The following is a 19,944-nucleotide window of genomic DNA, read 5'->3' on the forward strand; positions in this document are numbered from 1 at the left end:
ACCATGAGCCCTCAGCTCCCTGTCTTTCCAATTTAAACCAACAATTTCACTGTAATGGTATAGGACTCGTCTTAGGATATGATGAGTTGTCCAGTGAAATCTTCAAATCTGGCTGTCTGAAAAGCTCCCCCAGTGCAAAAGCTGGCTTGCTAACCAGTGCTGTTGGCATGAGGCCCAAAGGCCACCCACCTGTTCACAACAGAGCTGCCTGTCAGCTTTGGGGCATTTCACCAGCACCCTGATCAGACAGGACACCAGATGTTTCAGGTAAACTGCTAACAAGAACAAGAGACTCCAAAACAAAATTTTTAAAAAGAAGAGGAAGAAGGAAAAGCAAATGGAGCAAAAAGAGATAATACAGTGGGCAGGGTAACACTTTTTGAAAAGATATAATAAATATCCTCCCTGAGATATATTTTAAAAAGCTACAATAAATGTCCTCGGGGAGGATATTATATCCTTGAAATGGGAATAGGATACGACTAAAACAACAAGCTGAGAACAAGAAAGAGTTCTTGAAGAATATAAATGTGATACTATCATAACAAATTTTTAAGATAAAACACAAGAAAAGTCCAAGAACTATGTTCTGTAAAATAATGCCAGTTGCCTAGATTTTTAATTCTCCATATATTCCATAAAAACCACACCAGTCAACAAGGATAATCAAACCTCCCCTAATCTAAGCCTACCAAAAAATTAGGAGTCGGGAACTACTATAAACTTCCACTTGAAGGTAAACAGAGAATGAACATCCCAAACCAGCTGAGCTCTGAAGCCCTCACTGGTCTGGGGAGGCAGACGGAATCTGCACAGGAGCAGGACAGTGGAGCTCTAGCAGTGCCAGACAGATAAAGTTCATCCTCCAGAATGAGGTCACCCCAGGAAGGGAGAGCAATGAGGACATCTGAGATTGGTAGTTCAGAGCAGTGGCTGCTTAGGAATTCAAAGGAAGGGCTGGAAGGAGATGCAGTCAGACATCTGGGGGCGCTCTGCTCTCGGGTGATAAAGAGGTAATGCAGACAGCCTTCGACAGTCTATGGCAGGGAGAAAGAGAGAAGCAATGGGAGAAAATTCAGAAGGACAAAACCAAAAGCCTCGCCCAGCCCCTTCCCTACCAGTAAAGGAAGCACCCTACTGAAGCCATTGTGCTTCTCTGTATTGATGGGAGAAAGAACTCTTTTTCTTGGGCGGGGTGGGGTGGGGTGGGGAGGGAGGTACTGGGGATTGAACTCAGGGGCATGAGCCACCGAGCCACACCCCAGCCCTATTTTGTATTTAATAGAGACAGGTTCCCACTGAGTGCCTCACTTTTGCTGAGGCTGGATTTGAACTCATGATCCTCAGCTTCTGGAGTCACCGGGATTACAGGTGTGCACCACTGTGCCAGGCTAGAAGGAACTCTTGAATTAAGAAGGTCAGTAAGGGTGAAAAATCTATATAATGAAAATTACAGAACCCTAAAGAAAGAAATCAAAAAAGACCTTAGAAGATAGAAAGATCTACCTTGCTCTTGGATAGGCAGAATTAATATTATCAAAATGACCATACTTCCAAAAGCGCTATACAGATTTAATACAATTCCAACCAAAATCCCAATGATATTCCTCATAGAAATAGAAAAAACAATCACAAAATTCATCTGGAAAAATAAGAGACCCAGAATAGCTAAAGCAATCCTTAGCAGGAAGAGTGAAGCAGGTGGCATCACTATACCAGACCTTAAACTATACTACAGAGCAATAGTAACAAAAACAGCATGGTATTGGCACCAAAACAGACTGGTAGACCAATGGTACAGAACAGAGGACACAGAGACTAACCCACAAAACTACAATTATCTTATATTAGAAAAAGGTACCAAAAACATGCACTAGAGAAAAGATAGCATCTTCAACAAATGGTGCTGGGAGAACTTGAAATCCATATGCAACAAAATGAAATTAAACCCCTATCTCTCACCATGCACAAAACTCAACTCAAAATGGATCAAGGACCTAGGAATAAAACCAGAGACTCTGCGTTTAATAGAAGAAAAAGTAGACCCTAATCTCCATCATGTGGGCTTAGGCTCCAACTTCCTTAATAAGACTCTTTTGGTGCCAGAATTAAAATCAAGAATCAATAAATGGGATGGACTCAAACTAAAAAGTTTCTTCTCAGCAAAAGAAACAAATCTGTGAGGTGAATAGAGAGCCTACATCTTGGGAGCAAATCTTTACCCCTCACACATCAGATAGAGCACTAATCTCTAGGGTATAAAAAGAACCTCAAAAGCTAAACACCAAAAAAACAAATAACCCAATCAATAAATGGGCCAAGGACCTGAACAGACACTTCTCAGAAGATAATATACAATCAGTCAACAAATACATGAAAAAATGTTCATCATTACTAGCAATTAGAGAGATGCAAATCAAAACCACTCTAAGTGTTGCAGTCTGATAGGACTGCAAATTGGTGCAGCCAATATTGAAAGCAGTATGGAGATTACTTGGAAAATTGGGAATGGAACCACCATCTGACCCAGCTGTCCCTCTCCTCCATCTATACCCAAAGGACTTAAAAACAGCATACTACAGGACACAGCTGCATCAATATTTATAGCAGCACAATTCACAATAGCTAAACTGTGGAACCAACTTAGATGCCCTTCAATAGATGAATGGATTAAAAACTGTGGTGTATGTGTGTGTGTGTGTGTGTATGTATACACACACACACACACACATAATGGAATATTACTCAGCAATAAAAGAAAATAAAATCATGGCATTTTCAGGTAAATGAATGGAGTTAGAAAAGATAATGCTAAGTTAGCCAATCCCCCAAAACCAAATGCCGAATATTTTCTTTGATATAAGGAGGCTGATTCATAGTGGGATAGAGAGTGGGAGATGGGAGTAACAACAAGCTCTAGATAGGGCAGAGGGGTTGGAGGGGAAGGGAGGAGGCATGAGATTATTAATGATGGTGGAATGTGATAATTATTATCCAAATTACAGGTATGAATACACGAACTGGGTGTGAATATACTGTGTATACAATCAGAGATATGAAAAATTGTGCTCTATATGTATAATAAGAATTATAATGCATTCTGCTGTCATATATGAATAAAAAAATTTTAAAAAAGATCAGTAAAAACCCTCTCACACCATCCCATATTGACTCCCTGTTGCTGATACAGGAGAACAGACATTTTAAAAATGATCATGAGAAAAAGAAAAAACAAAACAAAACCCCTTTCAAGTCTGAAATTCAAATATTTCAGAACAGAAAATGGACAAAAAGATAAATATTGGGGCTAAGGCTGTAGTTCAGTGGCAGAGTGCTTGCTCAGCATGTGTGAGGCACTGGGCTCGATCCTTAACCACCACATTAAAAAAATAAAATAAGGGCATGCTATCTATCTCCAACTTAAAAAAAAAATTCGGGAAAAAAGAAAAAGGAAGACAAAATGATCTCCTACACCTCATGGGTCTTTTTTTTAATATTTATTTTTTTAGTTGAAGTTGGACACAATGCCTTTATTTTACTTCTGTTTTTATGTGGTGCTGAGGATCGAACCCAGGCCCTTGCATATGCGAGGTGAGTGCTCTACCGCTGAGCCACGACCCCAGCCCCCACCTCATGGGTCTTAAAAGACCTAAAGCACATGACATAGTAAGTACTGTTGATGAACACAATAAATGTCCATAAATATTAGTTGCAATTTAAAAAACATTCTACTATTGAGAAAAGGAATCACTGTGCAAAGCACCATCATAAAGATAGCAGGTTTCACCAAATAAACTCCAAAGAAGATGTCTGCGTCAAGGGAGAAAAGGTTTAAATTTAATCCTTGAGACTGACAGGACCATAAACATTAATATCATTCCTTGGATTCAAAGTCCAGCTTCAAGGGAACAACGATTACTCTGGCAGTTCTTGGACCAGGAAGCCTTAAGAATGTCACAGATGACTACAGGGCTGGGTAGGAAGAGAGGTCCCCGGGGCAGGACACAGGACTTCCCATGGGGACGCATCTCACTCACACCCTAGCTTGAGGTGACGGAGTCATTGGCTCACCTAAGCCCAACTCACTTCCTTCCTCCTGCTCTCTGATCCCTCCTCCAGCTGCAGGCAGGGCACCAGAGGCCCACTGGCCATTTTCTGTCTCTCCCAGGATGGACTCCAGGTCTACCTCCTCCAGGGTGCTCCCCTCAGAAGAGAGCAGTTTATCCAAGCCGAATTTCAGTATTTCACTCAACTTGAATGAAGAAAACGAGAGATCCAGTTAGTTCTCATAACACAGGTGAGGATGTGTGACTCGCTAAGTGTCTAAATGACCCCCTGACGGACTTTCTTCTCTTCCATCACAAATGACACCTGCCAGGCTGTTCTGGAGTTGGATGAGGAATAAGCAGAGAGGTGATGAATGATGATCAGAGATGTTGACTTTGACAATTATTTACAATACCAAAAAAACTTTTTGGCCTCCAATTTTTTTGAGGAGTGGGGGCAGATAAGATGATCCCCAGCATCTTCTCTAGCACTCTCACCAGCATTTTCTACAGGCACTTCCAGTAGTCGAGAGAAGTCAGAGACCCTGCTGGCTACCTTCTTACCTCTCCCACTGCCAAACTAACCCTAAAGAGAAGGTGCCACTGAACACCTCATCTCACCATGAGCTGCCACCTGTCCTTGCCAAGCCACTTTGCTACTACAGTGCTTTACGGTACCCACTTTGGCAAAACCATGACCACCCTGATCACCAGACCCCAAGCCTTTCTCAATTTCAATCTTCCTGGACAGTCCTGGGGCACTCCCCATCCTGCCCTCTTGCTCCCCCTAGGGGACAGACTCAGCCTACTTCCTACGGCTGCAGGAACCAGACTCTTAGATATGTTACCTGGCTTCACTTGCTACCTGCAACTCTCCACCTCCCTAAGTACTCTCTCTTAGGAATTCTGAACCAATTGGGATCCACATCATGGGACTTCATTTTCATTCTGCCCTTTTAGATTTGGTTAGTTATCTCTAGATTGCCTATTCTGTAATTTGGAAACTTCAGCTTGAAAATACCTGAGATGAAAACTATGACAAAAACTAAGCAAAACCACACCTGATATATTTATATTTAACCTTGGTGTACCTATATTTATAACCAAGCCAAATGGCTTTGGCATTTAGTACCCAAAACAGAAGAAAGCCAAGTATTTATGATGAGGCTCAGTCCATACTGGGACCCTTCCCCCTCCACTCCTTGGACTAAGTCTCCTGGCTTCCCTCGCTACTGCTCACTCACAAAGTGTCTTTAAGGAACTACCCATTTTTTAAATGAAAACCACTTTATTACAGCAACTAAGAGCATGTAGTTGGAAGTTAAAGAGTGCTCGGATTAGAGTCATGAACCTGATGTTTGGAAAATTTCTTAAGATGGAGATAAAGACGTCTATCTCATTTTTTTGTTATTCTTCTTCTGAAACAACTGGAAAAAGTGTGCGTCACACATGCTTAGCACACAGTAAGCATTCAATAAGTGCTCACCGCATCTTTATCTGCTCTCTGTTTCTGCTGTGTTCTCCTGGTAAGACAAGGAACCTGCTTTCCTTTTTCAGGCCTTCACTGCTCTATACTGCTTAGATCTGTCAAACCAGAACCACGTCTTTTACTATTAGATTCTTTTAATAACTTAAAAAATGTCCTGCTGTATTTTGAGACAAGGCAGTGAGTTATCACCCTTGTTCTTGGCAACCATAAATAACTCACAGTCTGGTGGCGAGGAAAGAATCAAGACAGAACCAGAATGTGATTTCTTGCCATGGCCTGGGCAGGAAGTCCCACCAAGGTCCTCTCCCACAGCCAATAGTTTGTACTGGCCCAAGGATCTGGTCCCATGGCAAAGTTTGTGCCTGTGCATTTCACAATGATGTGCTAGCAGCCAATGTCACAGGGAAACCCCTGATTGAATGCCTGGAGCTCCCTCCACTGGGGAAGCGTCGAGCATCTGAGAATTCATCTCCTCTAACTCCTGATGCCTGTGCCTTCACAATAGCCCATGATGAGCTCCTCCCCCAAGGTCCTGTGAAGAAGTGTATTTAGACACCTACAGTGTACACGTACCTCTCTCTCAAGCCTTCACCTTCCATTTGAAATTGCCTCTTCAATAGTGTGAAAATAAAATGCACAGCATGCCCGGCCACCATGACAGATGAGCATGCAGAAGACTCAAAACAGAAAAGGCCAAACACTCCACAGTTACTCTCTAAGATAAACAAAAATCAAGCAAACAAACAAAACCTAGGGTTCTTCTTTCAGGTTCTAGTACCCCCAAATCTGTGACCCTTTCCTGCAGGTCAATGACTCCCTAACAAAAACAGCACCATCCCTGTCTCCAATGCTGATGTGTAAAGATACATATGTGAGAAAATTGACATTTTTAACTCATGCATGGGCTAGTTGTGAATTTGATAATTCTGCTTGTGATACTGTGTAATTTTTCCCCTTTCACATACCTCTTGAATTTTTTGTTTGATAAGCTGATCCTTTTAAGGCCTGGTTTTTCTTGCAAACTTTTCTAATTCCTTTCTCTTCTGAGTCTCCCTCTAACAATAATTTATATTGATTTTTAATACAAACTCTGTTGACTAAAGCCTACATTATTTTCATCTTTCTAATTTCTATCCCTATCTTCCTACTTTCTACTCTCATCTTTCAGGCTTAAAGGCTTAAAGCCATCTTTGAACTTGCTCTCTCTCACTGCCTGCCTCAAAACAAGAGCCAACTCCTGTCATTTCTCTGCAGTTTCCTACAGCAGACCTTCCCACAGCTACTACCTTTTGTCAGACATTTATTACTCTCTTCATGCCTGAATCATGCTAGATACTAGGGGTTGATCTCTCTGCATCTAATCCCTCAAAAGGACCTGGGGTATATTATAATATAGGTTCAATTTTATCTCAAAGGCCTCCTACCAAAAGAGAGCTCTCTAGAATATTCTAAGCCAGCATTTGACTCCCATCTAATTTTTCCATCTTCAAGCAAATTAACTCTAGTGCTTTCACCCCTATGTCCTATGGCATAATTTTGAATTCCTAATCTTGTTCACTCATCTCTGAGTATGGAATGAGTACTGTAAGTCACTACTCAAAGGGTCTGGGATTAAGGAGGAGGTATGGAACTAATCATCACAGATTTAAAAAAAAAGGAAGAAGAAAAAAGAACTTAAAACAAATTCTCTCTGAGGTAACTCGTGGCACACTCATCTTTAGAAGCCATGAAAAGATTAAGCCATGATGTTCAGTTTCATGCTCAAAGTCATATATCCAATAAGGGATAAGATGTGAATTTCAATCCAAGTTAGATGGTTCAAAGCTCATTCTCTTTATTCTATTTTCTCTGCCTTTAAATGCCACCCTCAGTTTTAGCTAGTATGGCACCTTGCATGTAGTTAGGTACTAAGAAGGTGAGAATTAGGCCAATGAAAAAATGTGTAATTTGCAACAATGAGTGGTTAATGCTGGTCCTTTTTATTTGCATTCTCATCCACAGAGAGTGCTGGTTATAAATCATGAGACTCTAAAAAGAACACATTTTACCTGGAGGTCAGTATCAGCCAAAGGTTTCTGGGCTCCCAGAGTAAAATGGCCTCTTTCTATGTTCGTGTTGGTGAGCTGCAGTTTGGAGGCTGCTTTCCTATAAACTATTTCTTCCACGGTGTCTCGGCCAATCAGCCGAATCACTTCCACAGCCCTGTACGGGAGTCAAATGAGAGCAGTGTTATGAGTCTGCAAAGCTGGGGAAAAAAGCATGCCAGGAAGATACACCTAAAAGGAAGCAGAACCAAATGCCACACTCAGGGAACAATGAAAAGGACACTGCTCATTGGGACCTGAGCATTTGTTAGAGAAATCTGGCCTCAACTTCTTTCTGAACTTTTCCCCAAAAGAGTAAGAGGAAGGAAGATGAAGTGACCACTATTGGGCCTACATCTGTAGCCAGGATAACCCCTGGCAGGCATGTTACCTCAAGTCAAAGGGTAGCTGAACACAACTTTGTTTCCTCTTTGTGGTACTGGGAACCCAACCCAGGGGAGCTTTACCATGAAGTTATATCCTAGCCTTAAAAAAAGTTTTGAGACAGGGTTTAGGTAAGTTGCAAGGTTGGCTTTAAACTTGATCTTCCAGCTTGAGTCTCCCATGCTGATAATGATTACAGGCATGTGCACCCACTGGCTTTAACTTCATTTTTAAACTGAATTAGGATCTATCATGAGAAACATGAACTAAATAAATTCTAAGTTTTTTTTCTAATCATTTTGGAATTTAACTGTGGAACAAATTGAGTCTGAACTGATCATGTGACCACTGATCCCCCAACATGACTCTACAAGCCAGCAGCACAATAGGGTTCAAACCCAGTGGTCTCTCAACTCCAACGTGGCACTGTTGTCAGGACTACCCTGTCCACCTTTCTCCCCAATGCACAGCTGCAAGCCAACAGAGCAGAAAGGTGCCAATGTCTAACTCACTCACTTCTTCTGGCCAATTCAGTGAGCTCTGGCAGCTGCCTGCAAGTCATTTTGAGGATTAATATCACTGTCAAAAAAAAAATAACAGTATCTGCTACTGTTAAGTTCATGCCAACTCCACCTAAAAACCATACAAAAAAGGAGCATGATCAGCAACACACAAATAAGGAACTAGAAAGACACAAGGGAGGACTGGGTCATCCTGAAAATCTGAAATCAGTCCAACTGACTGGCTTCATCCTTCAAACTGACATTTCTGCCCCCAAATTCAGGTTTTGACCACCCTACAGTGGTCAAAGTGCTACCTCACCTTTCATTGTGTGAACTGGGAAAATTTAATTATCAACTATAACAGAAAGAGAGGTAAGCAAAAGAAAAGAATGCTTAAGTTAATTGCGTGAAGCCATTTAATATTTGTTTGAAAACCTTGATTGGATTTTGCTTCAGTCTGTGAATAAGGACACAAGTTCTTTCAGAAAACAGCTCCAAAAATAAGAGGTCTGGGGGCTGCAGTTATAGCTCAGTGACAGAACACAAGTGATAGAACACGTGAGGCACTGGGTTCCTTCCTCATCACCACATAAAAATAAATGAAATAAAGGTATCATCTGTTATGGTTTAGATGTGGTGTCCTCCAAAAGCTCACATGTGAGACAATGCAAGAAGGTTTGGAGGAGAAATGACTGGAAAATTGCTTTAACCTAATCAGTGAATGAATGCCTAATGGGATTAACTGAGTGGTAACTGGGGCAGGTGGGTGTGGCTGGAGGAAGGGGTTCACCAGGCACATGGGTAAGGGGTATATTTTGTATCTGGACAGTGGAGTCTCTCTCTCTGCTTTCTGATCACGATGTGAGCTGCTGCCCTCAGTCACACTCTCCTGCCATGATGCTGCCTCCCCTGGAGCTCCAAGGAATGGAGTCGGCCTTCTATGGACTAAGACCTCTGAAACCATGAGCCCTCCAATAAACTTTCCTCCTCCACAGTTGGTTCTGGTCACAGAGGTGAAAAAGCTGACTAAAACAGTGCCCATCTACAACTAAAAATATATCTTAAAACAATGAGAGGTCTGCAGTGGGCAGTACGAAATGCACATGACCACACTTGCAGCTTCAACAAGGTAGGAGGACCTGACGCTAGCTATGAGAAGAGCAGATGATACCTGACTCTGACTGGAGAAAACCTGATAGTGTCTTCCTGTACTGGTTTCCACACTGATCAAAGAAGATGTCGTAAAATCAGTTCAAGACAAGAACACTCAATGCAACAACTCTCTGGTCTTTCTCCAATGGTGCAGGAAAAGGCCAAAAGAGCACTTTGGGTTCAGGAATTTTAAGAAGCAAACCAAAGGCTTCTCTTTGATTAATGTGGAAACTGTACAGAACACACTCCAGCTAGGGTCATTGGAGCTCATTGCTAAAACAAGCCTAAAAGGGCTTGTTCCAAGAACTGAATGAAGGGTTCCTTTCCACAAGGACTACTAACTCCCGTCTGGATGTAAGACAAGCCAGGCAGGAACATTCTCATTGAAGTCTTCCTATAAAATCAAAGTTGGAATAAAGAAATACTAATGATTGAATACGGAGACAGGCTTATTATACCCAATAATAAGAGCTACACTTCTACTTTACTACTGCCAAGCACTGCTCACAGCACTTTACATATGTTGACTCTTTTAACCCTCACAACAACCCTGTGCCCTTGCTAGCACTATTCTCATTTTGCAGATGCTGAAATGGAAACAGCTAGATTCAGGGATTTATTTGAAGTTGCACCACTAGAAGATGAAACAGTCAGGATTCCATCCCGTATTCCAGAATCTGAGGTCATTACTCCTGGGACACAGACAGGGTCTCACAGTGTTGCCCAGGCCAGCCTTGAATTCCTGGGCTCAAGCCATCCTCCTGCCTCAGCCTCCTGAGTAGCTGGGACTATAGGCATGCACTACTGTGCCAGGCTCCAGAACCTTTTTATCCACTGTATGCTAACTATCGAGGCAGTCATCTCATTCGAAAATCTATTTGTGTTCCATAAGAATTATCTTTCTCTTGAGTTAATAGTGGCTAGTGCAGCCCTTGTTCACCAAAGATGATATTTTAAGCTGCATTTAGTTGTTTGGGACATATTCCTAAGCTATCGCTGGCATCTGCCGGCAATATGTGGTAACAACCTCGTGGAAAGCTGGAAGGAAACACTGAATGAAAATGCGGCACATCTATAGCTGCAACATGACGGCACGTATGACAGTCAGTGTGTGGAAAAGGCTAATGTCCAGGATGGCTTCAGCTCCTAGATAATCTACTCTAAGCCCTCCAAGGAGATTAACTAATTTTAGATGTTTCCAACATTTGCTTTCTAAATATGAAAAATGAAATCTTAAACGCATAAATGGAATTCCTCTCCCAACACTGACCATGCCTTTGACCAGATCCTTTGAGCTTCCCCTAAGACTAATCATGAGACAACGGGACTGAATGACAGGGTGTGGTATATGACCTGGGAAGAGACTGGACCAAAGGAATCTGATTGTATCTTATTATTGGCTTTAAGAGAGAGGTAAGACACACACTGGAGAAATGATCTCCTGATACTCAAGGATCATATCTAACACTTCTTTTATAGACCCATATAGTACAAAGCACTTACTAAGTGCTTTCTACATAAGGGTGACCTTTTGTTCCATAAGGACTTTAATCTCTCTTTCATCAAGGACACCATTCCTGTTTGTGTTCCTATATCTATTCCATCAGGATTACCATCAAAAAAATAAGATCATGAACTTAGATTATGAATTCAAAATTAATTTAGGGCTTTTTGATTCAGAATGTAAGAAAAATTCCAATTCCCCAAACTAATTTCAAATTATTTAATACTATATGAAAGCAACTGGCAAAACACCACAAGTGTCATTTATTTATGATTAAGTCATATGGACAATACCATAATAATCATAAATAGCTGTCAGTTTCACTCTAGTCACATTTTAAACAACAAATCTTTATTAAACTTTATAACACTCTTCCAGAGGTACTCCTGGAGGAAGGGAAACTAGAAAAGAGATTATCTTATTTTCCAAATTCATGGTTGGGAAGGAGAATAAATGAATGTGAATAAAACTTTCCCTAAAATTAAAAACAAAACAAAACAGGACATTTCCGGTCAGTGGTCTAAGTGGATTAGAATTACTTTCCAACAGGCCCAGGTTTCAGCCTCACTTCTCACGATGACAGCTTTACAGGTTGAACAGAAAAGAGCTCCACACGAGAAGTCCAGTACTAGGCCACGTAAGTGCCTCGATTCTCTCCTTTTCAATACTCTTGGTAAGAACCTCACCTTTCAGAGAATGAGGGGAAAACGTACCAGTGGTGGGATGCCTGTCTGCTTCCTCAACACCCCTGGGCTTACCTGCCCTGGTGCTCAGGAGAAAAATAAAGATGGGCTGCTGTCCAAAGTTCTTGATGGCCAGGTGTCTCTCTTCGCTTCTCACAGAACCGTCCACATGCTCATAGCTGTAGCCTTTACACAGAGAAGACAACAACCACACACAGGTCCTTACTCTTTGCAAGGACTCTTAGGAAATAAAATAATTGAGTCATTCCTAAGCCAATGCCTATTTGTCCTTTCCAACCCAAGCCTGCCCTACTTTCAATAAAGCCCAAGGGAAAGATCTCAACTGTTTGATAACTTGATCTTGTTTCTTATTTTATGTGGTACTGAGGATTCAAACCAGTGCCTCTCACATGCCAGGTAAGGGCTCTACCACTGAGCCACAACCCCAGTCTGAAAGATCTAAATTTAGGGAAACAATTCATCACTTCACAAAAAAAAAAAAAATCACCATAACACACTAGCCTGGGTTTTAAAAACACAGGCAGCCAAAGTCTTTGGCATTTGCAGAGTTAATATTTGGTTTTGACTCTTCCCAGGCCACCCTAAATATCCACATGCTGGCAGTTGGTGCCTGCTGAGACACAATCCTGACTTAGGCAAGCAGTAAGACAAGCACTTGGGAGCCTGCCTGATGACCCAGCACCTGCTTTTCAGTGAAGCTCTAGGGCTCTCCACTTGTCACCACGCATCAGGTCAGGAAGGGAAATTGCAATCTCAAGTCATGTTTTGGCACTCGAGATTCCTCAATGTGCCAGTAGCTGAAGTGTCCAGTTACTGCAGTACTTGGGGGGCATCAAGTAGATCTGAGAGACCACTCTCAACTAAACTTTAAAACAGTTATTTCTGAGGCTGATAATCTCCCACAGGCTCAAAAATCAACCTCTGTTCAAGCTTTGTCCCATTATCCCACATCAATTTTATTATATATTAAGCAGAGTTCTCAAGTAACTGCCTACATTCCCTACTGTCACAGAAATAATTGCTCTTACCCTCCCCCTGCTTGATTTGTGGGATCTCCATACTATCAATCTTCATTTTCTTACTAATCCTGAATAAGTACATAACTGCTGAACTGTCGAGAGACGCTGCAAGTGTTTGTCACTGAAACTCGACTCACACATTTTTGAAGCCACTCAACATTTTCACGTCTGCTCCATACCCATCACCTGTATCACCTGGTGAGAATGTGGGTGTTACTTCTGCCCATGCGTCTCTACCCTGCTGTCGATCCTTGCTTCACACACCACTGTCCACTCTCCTCAGCCTTTTCACCTTCTTGTCTTTAACCTTTTCCTCGGTAACCTTCCCACACCCCTTATGATTCTCAGATGATGTAGTGGCCAAGGGGAGTCACCTTTGTAGTCCATATAGTCCTGGAGAATATCCAACATCTGGGTCATCTGAGAGAAGAGTAAGATGCGATGGCCCCTGGCAAGAAGAAGAAAAGGAGAAACTGCCAACTCTAGTAGTGTTTAGGGGGAGTGACCCTCAGGCAAAATCTACCAAAGAGGACAACTTTACACATAAGGGAAATGCTAAAGTAAAAATATCAATGTCCTGTAACTTTCTCAGAAACTCTGAATACTTTATACAAGAAAACAAAGTGCCTCCACATGTAGCGGCATCCCTCAGAGCAGTCCCAGGGCACCTGTCAATTCACCAGGGAGTGTGGAAGCCCTGGCGTAACCAAGGAGCCTCTTTCTGGAATATTACACTTCACTCAATGAAAACAGAAGTTTCATTTCAATAGAAAAATAAATACACATGTGAAGAGTAAAGGCAAAGTTCAAATATGTGTGCACCCGTTCCCCAAGATCCTGAAGAGCTACGGAAGGCTATCTACTGCTATTCCCACTTGGTGGTACAAGTCATTACCATCTAGAAAAGTCGAGAAGCATGTTAGAGAAGCAATCCCCCATGGTACACAAGAAACTTACATATAGAGAGTGAAGAAAGGAAAGGAAAATTCAAAATAATGTAAAAGGAACAAAGTCAAGGTGACTGCCCTTCTTATCAGACATTGTTTTAAATTTGCCTGAACAAATAAGGACAATGCTGTTAAAACAACATTCTTTTTAAGAAACTAAACTTACCTTAAGGCTGCCAGGAGAGTAAGACCAAGAGTTGGGGAGAACATTGGCCAGACTCTAGCCCCAAATTGTTGGGAAAAGCACTGAGTTTGAAGGTGAGTACCTCAATTCTTATCTCTCTCTGCCACTTATTACCTATATGACATTGGGCATGACCTTTCGAGGTCATTAAAAACTTGGACGAAAGGTATCTATAGGTTCTTCTCCATCTCTAACACACACACTTATGGTAGATACGTCAAAGGCCATAAAATACAGTAAGACATGTAATTATAATTTTTAACAATTTTTTATATTTACGTGTTAGTCATAGTTGAACACAATACCTTTATTTTATTTTTTCAATTTCTTTAGTTGTAGATGGACACAATAACTTTGTTTTATTTATTTATATTCTTGTATGTGGTGCTGAAGATCTAATCTTCTGCCTCACCGTGAGGCGAGTGCTTAGTCACTGAGCTATTTATTTATTTTTGTGTGGTGCTGAGGATTGGACCCAGGGCCTCGCATGTGCTAGCTAGGCAAGCATTCGACCACTGAGCCACAATGCCAGCCCCAAGACATGCAATTATTTAATTTGCAAAAGACTGGGCAATTTTGAAAAATCTGAAGTTTTAGATTAGTTCAGGCCACACCTGGGGCATTCATCCTAAAGGCACAATTCTGAAATTCTTGAGTCTCTGGTCTTTTCCTAGACTCCCCCTTTCCTATGGTGATGAAGATGTACATGCTGGATACCAGGCTGTCTAACACTAACCAAATGTCATCTTCTGATACCCAACTTGCATTTCTGGGAAAGAGTATTCCCCAACTACGCCTTGAGTTTAAATCAAATCCCAAAGATTAACAAGACCCAATGTTTACTCAACCTTTATTATGTGTCAGTTCAACTCAAGGAAGCAGCAGGCAATTTTAATAGAAATGCTCCAGGAGTGCTCTCTACCACTGAGCTACGTCTAAACCTACTTATTATTATTTTGAGACAGGGACTGGCTAAATTGCTGAGGCTGGCCTCACACTTGGTGATCATTTTGCCTCATCCTTCAGAGTCAACTGGGACTACAGGTGTGAGTCACCTTGCTGTCTTACTTTTAGATGGAACCAGGGCCTCCTTAGTGTGTCTGTTCCACCACACAGCTATATCTTTAGACAGCCTGATTATGTTAACTTTTTTTCATTTAATTAAGATGTTTTCTGCCAGATTTTTCTGCTCTGTTTTTCTATATAATCGACATTCTATGGAAAGACACATTAAAACTATCTTATTCTTCAAAAAAGAAATGCTCAATGTTGACTCGTCCTTGTGGATGCAACCAACATAGTTGGACCGATGAGGTGAACACACACTGATCAACAAGGTAGCAGAGTAAGGCAGGGCTTGCCAAGTCCTGGACTGGGATCCTAAATGCTGTAGGAATTCAGGAAAGAAAGGATAAAGGTGGAGGAGTAGGGTTGGATGAGATGGAATGGGGGGTGGGTGTACAGTTGCAGAGAAAGTAGGCCTTGAATTCCAGGCTTCTAAAAAAAAGGGAACTTGAATCAGTCTCAAGAATAAGTAAGTTCCTCATTATTCAGGTTTGAACCAGTCACTCCCTAGAGCAGTACATGTCAACCTATTCCAACCTGGAATGCAGGAATGCCAGCAGCTTATCCAGCAGGTGAAATTTCCCTGCTAGCCTCAATCAGGTGGTCTCCAACTTCAAAAGGCTCTGGCTCCACACCTGGAAAGCAGAGAGCCCAATCCTAATTGTGTGCCCTGAGTCAGGGCAAAGTTCTTGAGTAGAAAACCCAATAGGTAGCCCACAGCAAGAGAGCCCAAGCTCTTTCTAATGCAGTAGGCCCTTCAGTCTCACCTATTCAAGGCATTTTGTAATTATTTGCTTAATACCACCTGCAGAGCCTGGCACATCCAAAAAGTCTAATAAATATTTATCTAAGAAACAAACTCACTCTTTAGGAAACTGAGGGAAAGGAAGATGCCAGAGATCAAGAAGATCCACAAAGGAAATTCTAAGGCTCTCACTCTAGATAAGGAATCAAGAAATAGGCTTAGGTGTGTATAAAAGCGATTCTCAAGATACAGGCAGCAGTCAGAATATTATGGAAGATGTCCTTCAAAATCTATGTTCCTAATGCCCCTCCTCCCTTAAAAAAAGTTCTAATGTGCACTTGATTAAAGTTCTGTTAAACTTTTAAACAGCTCATAATGGTACTTGGCAAAGACTCCTTAAAACAAGTACAGCATGTAAGTGACATCGCGTTGTATTACATGAGTATTCACTAGGGTTACTAAATGCAATCTATCTGAGGAGTCAAAAATGTTATGACCTACATGGGGGAATTAACGGGAGTATCTCGGTAAACACATTCATTCAAAGAGTTAGAGAAGCCAGAGTTATTTATAGTATCAGGCCTCAATGCTACAAGCAAGCAGCAAGATTTACACTGACACAATGTCTGTTCATAAACTTTGCAATATATCTGAGTCAAGATATCAAAATTTCTAGATGTTTCTGGATAGTAAGCCATGGACAGTCCAATATAAAAAGGGATTCTGTAAATTTTTGAGAAACAGGGCTGGGAATGTGGGTCACCAGCAGAACGTTTGCCTAGCATGCATGAAGCCCTGGGTCAATCCCCAGCATTTCCAAAAGAAAAAGGAAAAACACTGAGAAACAGATAAGAACACGGAGGAGAAGAGACTAATGAAGGAAGAAAAACAGTGACAACAGATATCAGGCCAAGCAAGGTCAACCTCTGAGCTGACATTAACAAGAACTTACACCAGCAGAATTAAGTAATGTGGAAAAGTCACATCCTATGCATGTATATTATTTTAAATATACAGTACCAACTCTTGGGAAGGACTCATAATCAAGGGTCCCTAAAAAGAAGGCAAAGAGGACAGCAGAGATAGAGGATGCCCTACCAGGCAGGGGATAACAATATTTGAAACTAATAAAAATGATTATATCTTCAGTAAAAACTCTAAACACTGCAACTTTTAGGCCAATAAATATTAAATACATAATCCATGTCTAAGATTTTCCTCTAAATTTAAGTGATTTATTATAGGATGAGGACCAAATTTTGATTATCTCAGAAATTAACAAGTGTGGTCTCATGAATGAGCAAACTTTCAGGTCAACAAGGAGAAGGTACTTCACATTTCATTGGCTTCTCAGAAACAAGGGCAGCTCCATGCCACAATGATCTTTCTCATCTACTTTGCCAAATGATACAAGAGATCAAGAGAAGGGAATGCAATCAAGTGTATAATACTAAAAATACAACAGATGAGAGACTGAAGGCAATATGCTGTAAGAAATTGGTCTCTTCATGACTCCATGTGAACGGTAAGTTTCTAAATAGGTAAATTGGGGGAGGCGTAAGGTATATCCAATGCATCTGCAACTGCAGACAGGAGTATAAGATCTTTATTTGTAAAAAAAAAAAAAAAAAGAGAAAAATTAAAAGCACTCAATAGAGAGTTGAAACATCTCCAAAAATAAAATGCATTTTATTGGGGTAGGGTCTGACTCATTTGATAACAAGAGAAAGGAATAGTAATTAGCCATATTAAATACTACTTTTGTCATTGCCCTCCAAAACAGGTTTATTTAGCTCTGCAGAAGTCTGACTACAAAAGTTTTAATTTATGAGATGGACATCATTATCCGAAGTACTTGTATGAAGACACGAATGGTGTGACTCTACTTTGTGTACAACCAGAGATAGGAACAATTGTGCTCTATATGGGTAATGTGAATTGTAATGCATTCTGCTGTCATATATTACAAATTAGAACAAATAATAATAATCATAATGTTTCCATTTAGTTGGCTCTGTATAGACTAGTCTAAGTGGTTTTAAAGGGGAGTTAGAGGGGAGAAGGAATGGTGGACAGATGGGTATAGGATTTCTGAGCCAGGAAACCCGCTCTGCATGATACTATAGGGTGGAAACATGCCATCGCCTGTTGTTCCAACTCACAGGACACGCAACAGCGAGTGAATCCAGCATTACGGACTCTGGTGACACTGAGGTGCCAACGTAGGTTCATTAGTTTTAACATCTCTCTTCAGGGAGAGGCTGAGAATGGGGGAAGCTAGGCTTGTAAAGGGGCAGGGGATATATGGGAACTCTCTGTACCTTCTATTCAATTTTGTTGTAAACCTAACTTACTCTAAAAAATAAAGTCTATTAAAAAAGGAAGGGGTGTGTGTAAAAACGAAGACTATCCTTTGAGTTTACCTCTGAGAGTGTCTTATGCAGCAGAGAGCTTTGGCTTTTCAATATGTGGGCTTCATCCACAACAAGAAAACTCCAGGAGAAGCTATGAGAGAAAATACAAACTTTCAGTTTCGTGTAGCTCAAACATATTTCACAACCACATCTTACTATACAATTATGACGTGTTAGAAAGACTAACAGCCCACTCTGTTAGAAGCATACCTGGCATCGTGACCTTCCTATCTTGAAAGGTTACTACCATGTGCTTTGTTTTCCCCTCAGATGAGAAAGATCTATGCAGAAAGGAGCCAGAGACAGAAATGAAAGGATACATTTATCATATTGTACTATGTACCAGACATTGCGCTTGTGGCTTTATGTGCAATTTAATCCAAAGAATAAGACAAGTAACCATAATTGTGCCAACAAGGACACTAAAACTCTGAAAGGCTAGGTAACTAGGTCAAGATCATAAGGGCAGAGCAGATATTCAAACCCATAAGAAAAATCAAGAGACAGTGATGTCACAGCTAAAGGAGTAGGACTTTAAAATGGGAGAGTGGTGAACAGGATCACGGAGATGTCCACGATGATGTAGCCACTGGACTTGTTAACGTGGAGGTCACTGGAGGCTGCTGCCACAGCATGTTTATAGTATAATATGTCATGAGAGCAATTTCTCAAGAAGTTTCAGTCCTAGAATCATATTTTTAACAGATGCTACTGGTGGAAAGCTGTTAAAAAATCCAAAATATGGAAAAAGATTGGATGATATTCTAGATGCATTAACTTAAAATAGCAAAAAATGAAAATAAACTATCTAATAATAGGTGATAAAATGATAAATAGTAGCTGCAAAATACAATAATGAAAAAGGTATAAATATTGAATATCCTTTTAAAAATGTGAAAATCATGCAAAAGATAATAAAGTGGGCGTTTTAAGACTTTTAAGTTTTTAATTTTATTGGTAAACATTATGGAATCCCACTGCATTATTTTTGCACTTGTAAAACTAAGTGTGTCAAACAAAAAAGTGGGTAAGGAAGGATAATACTTGAAAAATTAAAACAAACGTCTGTGTAAAGGCTGGCCTACAAAAAGGAAGCCTTCTTTCCAATACCACGACAGACACTACAGACACACAGGAAGATAATCAGAAATGATGTTGAAAACTTGTACTCCAATAAAATAGAAAACCTCAAAGGCATCAACAAATTTCTAGAGTCATATGATTTGCCTAAATTGAGTCAGGATGAAATACACAATTTAAACAGATCAATTTCAAATGATGATGGGCTGGAGATGTGGCTCAAGTGGTATCGCGCTCGCCTGGCTTGCATGTGGCCCGGGTTTGATCCTCAGCACCATATACAAACAAAGATGTTGTGTCTGCCGAGAACTGAAAAATATTAAAATTCTCTCCCTCTCTCTTTAAAAAAAAAATTTCAAATGACGAAATAGAAGATACTATCAGAAGTCTACCAACCAAGAAAAGCCAAGGACTGGATGGATACACAGCCAAGTTCTACAAGACCTTTAAAGAAGAACTAATACCAATACTCTTAATTTATTTCAGGAAACAGAAAAAGAGGGAGCACTTCCAAACTCATTTTATGAGGCCAATATCACCCTGATTCCAAAACCAGGCAAAGACATATCAAAAAAAGAAAACTTCAGACGAGTATCTCTAATGAACAAGATACAAAAATTCTCA

General features: G+C 40.7%; 1 pseudogene; it reads right to left on the reverse strand.

Annotated features, from left to right (window-relative positions):
* Positions 1 to 18,457, reverse strand: part of LOC143388208 (chromodomain-helicase-DNA-binding protein 1-like) — a 33,975-nt pseudogene extending 15,518 nt beyond the window's left edge.
* Between the last annotated feature and the right edge of the window lie 1,487 nt (positions 18,458 to 19,944).

This window comes from Callospermophilus lateralis, unplaced genomic scaffold (genome assembly GCF_048772815.1).
Source record: "Callospermophilus lateralis isolate mCalLat2 unplaced genomic scaffold, mCalLat2.hap1 Scaffold_590, whole genome shotgun sequence".
Classification (NCBI taxonomy): Eukaryota; Metazoa; Chordata; class Mammalia; order Rodentia; family Sciuridae; genus Callospermophilus; species Callospermophilus lateralis.